This window comes from Toxotes jaculatrix, chromosome 12 (genome assembly GCF_017976425.1).
Source record: "Toxotes jaculatrix isolate fToxJac2 chromosome 12, fToxJac2.pri, whole genome shotgun sequence".
NCBI lineage: Eukaryota > Metazoa > Chordata > Actinopteri > Toxotidae > Toxotes > Toxotes jaculatrix.
This window is the reverse complement of record NC_054405.1, coordinates 833,909-840,990: the sequence shown is the minus strand read 5'-3', so window position 1 is coordinate 840,990 and position 7,082 is coordinate 833,909. Positions and strand designations below refer to the sequence as shown.

Genomic DNA, 7,082 nt, shown 5'->3' with positions numbered 1-7,082 from the left:
TTTACTGATCATTTGCATTATCAGTAGCATGACAGCTGTGTCATGTTACTGATAATGCAAACCAAACTTTTCCTGCTTAACTGGGAAAAAGTTGTAGGACTAACAATATGTTCCCTTTTGAAATTAAAATGAAAGTTTAGCGTTCATGGTGATATATACATTGACAACTGGAAATTATTACTAATCATTGTAACTTATTTGGAAACCATTTCTGTACATACAGAGGGTCATTGGTAAATCTTTGGTCTAAGGTAGAAGGAGTTAATTTTAGAAAACCTAGGACATTTACTTTCAACAGAGTCCCTTCCTACATCTGCCCACTTTAGCCCAGTGGTTGTGGAGCATAAAGATAATTGTAGAAGAAGGCGTCTTGGACCTCCTGGCTGTGAGTGAAATGTAATGCAAGTACATGTCGGGTTTAATCAGCAGAAAAAGGGTGTGTCTTTAGATGGCAGGTGTCAATTTAAGATCTCACCCATTTACCTTGACTTTTTTCTGCTGGTTTTCTGCCACCACAAGTGAAAATGCAGTGATGTAACCACGACGTCCATAGAAAATTGATCTTATTCTTTATGCATCTTGTGTGTCTTGCCTATGAATTACAATAAGGTGCAAAACATCCATCATATGATGTTATAATAGATTATAAAGCTGCGTTTTGAGAACAAAATCCATCAACAGCCTCACATCTGTTGTTGTGGAAGAGAAAATTCCTTCTCAGTGAAATAAGATATTTTGAATGAAAAGCACTTGGGGATAAAATCAAAGTGAAGTTCTGTGTTACACCCACCATCATGTCTCCTCTGTTACTGCATTTAAGCTCCTTAAGGGGAGAAGAAAACTTCAAAGTCCACCTGTGGCATTTCAACACCTGACAGCAACAAAGCTGGAGCCTTTTTTCATCTGTCTGATGATTTAACAAACTATCACAGTCTGAACATGTCATGTGATGCATCTAATGCAGGTAATACTACTACTAATGATAACAGTCTCAACATACACACATATAATGATACTCTTAGAGTAAACATAATGTGTTGTCTCTCTCTCTCTCTCTCTCTGAGTGGATGGTGAGTGAGTGGACGGAGCGTTGCAAAGTGTTAGTGTGACTGACTTGTTGTTTCGTGTTGTGTTTTTCTATCTTTTTTCTTTCCGTCTTTCTTTGTTCAATGATTTAGCTGATTGTAGATCAGGTGCAGGGTTTGGTAGTGTGGCTACCTGCCTGGCTGGGCAGGATGCCAGCTGTGGAGATGGGCGCCGAGTTTGAGAAGTTAACACGCCGGCATGCAATCAAACTCGCGCACGGTGGAGGACGCAAATCTAGTGGTCGGTGAGGTGATGGGGTACGGCAGCGTGAAGTCTGCCTCCAGCAGGAATGGTGCAGTTATTTTTTTGAACAGCATTGCCAAAGTTAGTGAGTTGGTTGAAACTGGAATAGTTATCCAGGACACATTTACTCTTGTGCCTCTGCTGGTTAATCCAGCCAGAAAGATTATTATTTCCAACATCCGCCCGTTCATTGAAGACGAGACACTGTCCAAAGAATGAGGAGCAAACTGATGAGGAGGATATGTCTGATGAAGAGTTCTTGAAATTGTCTCAAAAAAGAAAAAAAAACAAAAATAACAAAATAGGGCAAAAACTTTTAAAAGAAGTAAAACTGTAAAATGTTCTATGGAGTGGAATGGCACTGTCACACCGACACAGGAGGATCAGCAGAGTCTGTATCTTCCTGCTGACATCAGAAAATTCCTGCAGGGAACTAAAGGCGGCAGGTGTGTGAAGGTGAAAGATCATTTCCCAGATCTGAAACTTTTTACTGAGTCAGCGAGGCCCTTGACAAAAAAATCTGGGCATTTAGGTGGGGCAACTGTGGCGGAGCACGTTAAGAGTGTGGCTTTGGACTGGCCTGAGATCGGAGGGTCAGGAGTTCAATCCCTCAACCAAGTGCAAAAAATGTTAAAGCACTTTGGTGTTCACTCTGCCACTCTATTCACTCTGTAAGTTGTCTCATCAGTTCATGAACTGAGTGACTGAACTCTCCCAGCTTCAGCCCAGAAATCTCAGGGACAGCTGTAGTGGTTCCATGGTGTAATGGTTAGCACTCTGGACTCTGAATCCAGCGATCCGAGTTCAAATCTCGGTGGGACCTGGTTGCTCTTTGTATTTTTAGGGCAGCCATGGCGCAGTACATTAAGAGTGCAGCTTTGGACTTTGGACCAGCCTGAGATCAGAGGGTTGTGGGTTTGATTCCTCAACCAAGCGCAAAAAATGGATACGGTGGTGGTGAAGGAGACGTGTATCCTCTGCCTCTGTGACCATGGCTGTGGTGCCACTGAGCAAGGCACTGATCCACACCAGCTTCCCTGTGTGGGCACTCTTAATGGGGCAAGAGATAGACTTAAGAGAGCTGCTCTTTTTAAGCTGATGGAACTAAAGAAAGCTGATGTTCTGATGATCCAGGAAACCCACAGTAACCTGGAGAATGAAGTTGATTGAAGGCAGGAATATACAGGACAGGTGTATTTGAGCCATAAGTCCAGTTGTAGCGGGGGGTGGGGATTGTCTTCTCCAGAAGTTTCAGTCCTTCCTCCTGTGTAGTTGAGGAAATCATCAAAGGCTGTTTAATGAAAATCACAGCTCAGTATGAAAAGGTGACTTTAGTTTTTGTTAATATCTATGCACCAACCCATGGGGTGGACAGAGTGTTAGTGCTGAATGAACTGTGTGACAGACTGAGGGAGGTGATGGCTTCTGTCATACACACTGACCAGACTTAATGTGTACCTGGCAGGCTGATAAATGATAACATCACTCTAATTGGAGATGTCTTTGAGGTTTCTGGCTCACTGGGTGAAGATACTGGGCTGATCTCCATAGATCAGGAAAGAGCTTTTGACCGGGGAACACCAGTATATGTGGCAAACTTTAGCTGCTTTTGGTTTGAGCTCAGGTTTTATTGCCATGATCCAGGTTCCTTACGGTGACATTGCGAGCGTTCTGAAAATGAACGGGGGCCTTAGTGCTCCTTTTGATGTTCAGAGAGGGGTCAGACAGGGATGTCCTCTGTCTGGGATGTTGTACAGTCTGGCCATAGAGCCTCTTCTTCACAAACTAAGACATGATCTGGTGTTCATTTTCCTGGCTGTGATATCCCTGTGTCATTGTCAGCATATGCTGATGACATCATGCTGCCTTTAGGCTCCATTTTTTTACAAAGGCTGCTCACTGGACCTGCAGACCTGGTGTTCAATTCAATTTTATTTATATAGCTCCTTCCACAATCAAAATTCTCTCAAAGCGCTTTACAGAGACCCAGAGTCTGACCCCAGATCAGCACTTAAGGCGACAGTGGCAAGGAAAACTCCCTTTTAACAGGAAGAAACCTTGAGCAGAGCCTGGCTCAGATGAGGGACCCTCCTGCCGATGGCCGGGCTGGGTGAAAGGAGGAAAAGGAGGAAGATAGGACAGCTAGGAATGGAGGAGAGGGGGAGAAGGACATGTAGCATAATACAGAAAATGGACAATGTTAGAGCGTCAGCATTTACAGTACAGTTAGTGAACAGTTATTGGATAATGTGTGCTCAGCAGATTACAGTTATGATAGGAAACAGAGCACAGAGGCAAAAAGCTGTCATGACGTCATGATGTAATTATTTCCATTACAGTCTGCAAAGAATATTAATCTAATATATTAATATATATCTGTAGCAGAAAGGAACATTAAACATGTTAGAAATAGATCATTGTAAACAATAAAGTTTCTTTCCCCAGGCTGTGGCTCTGATGAACATGTGACTGTTTCTTTCCCCACTACCTCCTTCAGCATATTTGCACATTTTTCCACTACCTCATTTCACCGTGTCTTTATGTTTTTTTTTTGTTTTTTTGCACTATAACCTGCACTATTTCTGTCAATAGCCTAGATATATATTTATATATATGTAAATAGTTATATAGTTATCTTTAGTTTCTGGAACAAATTGCACCACCCACATTTTTGCACCATTAGTGTTCCGTCGGTTGTGTGTTGTTGTTGTTGTTGTCTTTGTTGTTGTACCGCAGGAGAGGAAGAAAAACCGGAGTCAAATTCCTTGTTTGTATGTACAAACTTGTATGTACAAACTTGTATGTACAAACTTGGCCAATAAACCTGATTCTGATTCTGATTCTAAACAGCAGCAGGTGGGTGGAGCCAGGACCACAGAACATGCAGCTCCGGAGCCAGAGGTACCTGCAGAAAAGTACAGAGAAAGAGAGACCAGAGAGAAACAAACACAGGACTACGGGACAGAGAGGACACAGAGTTAATGACATGTAATAAAGGCTAATAAATGTGAGAGTGGGTCTGAGGAGAGAAAGAGAAAGAAGAAGAAGTGCGCAGTAGATCATGGGATGTCCCCCAGCAGCCTAGGCCTATAGCAGCATAACTAAGGGATGGTTCAGTTGCCTGAGCCAGCCCTACTAAGGGCTATATCCTTAACTGTAACATTGTCTATACACTGTAAAAATGAATTTGGGTTTTTTTTGTTTCCTCAACTCTTTTTCCTTAGTCCAACTAAAAGTATCTAAATCATTGGGCCAACTTGAAATATTAAGTATTAATATTGTCAACTCCTCAGTTAAATTAGAACAGTCTAGGTAACTCAGATTGTTGAGTTGTTTCAACCCTACAAGTCAAAGATTGGCGCGTTTCACTTGGAAAGGAGGCCATTTCAATCCAGACGCAGCATCGCCAGTGGACAAAATGAGGTAAATAGCTACTTTTGTAAGTTATAAGGTTCAGTCAGTCCCATTCTTTCAGTGTTTAAATGGTTTCCATGTCAGGTTTCTTAAGATATTTATTACAAAGAGCCTTTAAATCTACAAAATATTACCCTTTTTAGCTAGCAAACTGTCAGAATTCAGCAACGATATTTTGATATCAGAATTTCCCTGCCTATCTAAGATAAAAGCGGGCCGTCTAGTTGTTTTTGGCCACGGCTTTGGTTAAATTGTGTGTGCATGCATTGGTACCGTTCAGATTTAGCTTCGTTCTCCTTAGCTTTGTTTTTCTGCAAATTCACGACGCACACCTCCTTAGATCTGCTTTTATTTGCATGTGCGATTCCGGTATTAGGCGGTTTCAAATACAGTTGACTGTTCGATATGGTTTACTCTACCGTTACTGCATATTACAGTATTCCTGGCCGCTGTGAACACGACAGTATACAGTAACATTAAATAAATGTGCAAAGCTTTTGGCTAGGAGGGGCAGGTGGGCGAGTGGTTTCAAATACAGCGCTCTAGTTCGCCTTCCGATCGTAGTCTGAAAGCACAGAGGAGCCGTGTACAACTGCAGGGACGAGCGATGATGCTTGTGTTTAACCCCCCGTCACACAGCAGACGTTCAGTGAAGACCCAGAGCACTCATTCTTCCATGGCAGGGCAGCAGCTTTATTGTTTAACTCCGTTCTGTAGCTACATTTGACACAGGGTTATGCACGCTCTCTCTTTCTCTCTCCCTCCCTCACACGTACGGTTCCGTTTAGATCCCCAATAAAGTTTTCGGAGAAGTGAAGAGCCACCTGTGGGCCCAGCCGATCGGCGGCCGCCGGGGTGCTCGGCTACGAGCAGCCCAGCTGCTCACCTCTGAATGTCAGCCGGGCTCTGTCGTCACCCCTGGGTAGAAAGCAAGCCGATTAACTTACCCACAGGTTTTTAGAGGTTAACGGCTGGCTAGTTAAATTCTTATTGGAAGATAAATGTTGGTCTCATTGATGAAATTTAACAGCTGTGGCAGCCACACTGTTTGAATGAAAAGTGAAGCTACAGGTGTGTACTACTGGACAAAAGTGCAGCGCTGCCTCTGGGTTCAGTATTTGGATAGACAGATGTTCACATCATAGAACATGAGAACGTGAGATTCAGAAGGCTACTGGGGTCTCAGCACTATAAATAAATAAAAGCATATTAGTTATCAGCAAATGAGGTGTGGCAATGTGGAGCAGTTCAACAGTGAGACTGCTGTATCAAATATGAGTCATTGTTGGCTGGTGAATTAGCTTTTCTGACATGTTGCTGCTTCATAAAATGTCCAATTTTTGGCAAAATGAAATATGAGTCCTGTAAGAGTGTAAGCTGAAAAAAAGAGAATCGTGATTGATTTTTCATTTATTTATTTTTGGACATGTTTCTGAACATGTTCCTTTTACAGGTCTGGAGGACTGGCTTGGAGGATCTGTGCCCCAGATGACTTGGATCTGCAAGTATTGTAAATTTTCCACACCGAACCAGCGTAGCATTATAAAACATTACAAAGTAAAGCACTCACATTACAGCAGATCATGCCCCTTGCCATGTATTTATAATGACTGTGTTTGTTCTTTTAAAACACAAGTTGCTTTAAAGAATCATTTGTTGAGGCATGGGTTTCATTCTTGTAAATCTGAAGGACTGACTTCTCGATTACAGTGTGATTTATGTGATTTTTCTGAGCCTTGCAGTCTTAAACAATATTTTACTCGTTTGAGATGTCATTTGAAAAATAGGGAAACTCTTAAGTGTCCTTTTAAATTGTGTGCATTCAAGTCCAATGTGTATTCTACCTTTACAGCACATAAAAGTCGACACCATAGTAATTGTGGATTTACAGATTTAAGAGCTGACCTGATTTCTGATTATAGTCCACCAATTTCTACCAGTGAAGAACATACAAAAACTAATCCTATAGAGAGTGATATCCCTCAAAATGATTGTGATGAAGATAATGAAGAGAATGGAGACTCAGTTAGGCATAGACTTACATCTTTATTCCTACGAATGCAGACAATTTTGCATGTCTCCAAAACAGCTACACAGGAAATAGTGAATGAACTCTATGAAATTGGCGTTTTGGCAGGAGAGTTCACTAGTCGGTCCATTGAAAATGTGTTAAGGATACATTATCATAAGCTTGACAGCGCTGTTTTAAATCTTTTGACAGAAACACTACAGGAAACAAATCCTCTTTACTTACTTTCAAAGACAGGTCCTTTTGGCACTGACCATAAGAGGTCATTGTATTTCAGAGATAATTTCCCTGTCATTGAGCCAGTGGAGTA

The 7,082-nt window shown here is 41.9% G+C and overlaps 1 non-coding gene across 1 annotated transcript; it reads left to right on the top strand.

The window, feature by feature from the left end:
• The first annotated feature begins 2,080 nt into the window (after positions 1–2,080).
• On the top strand, positions 2,081–2,152 carry trnaq-cug. The gene has a single exon. It is a non-coding gene; the product is annotated as a tRNA-Gln (tRNA).
• The last annotated feature ends 4,930 nt before the right edge of the window (positions 2,153–7,082 follow it).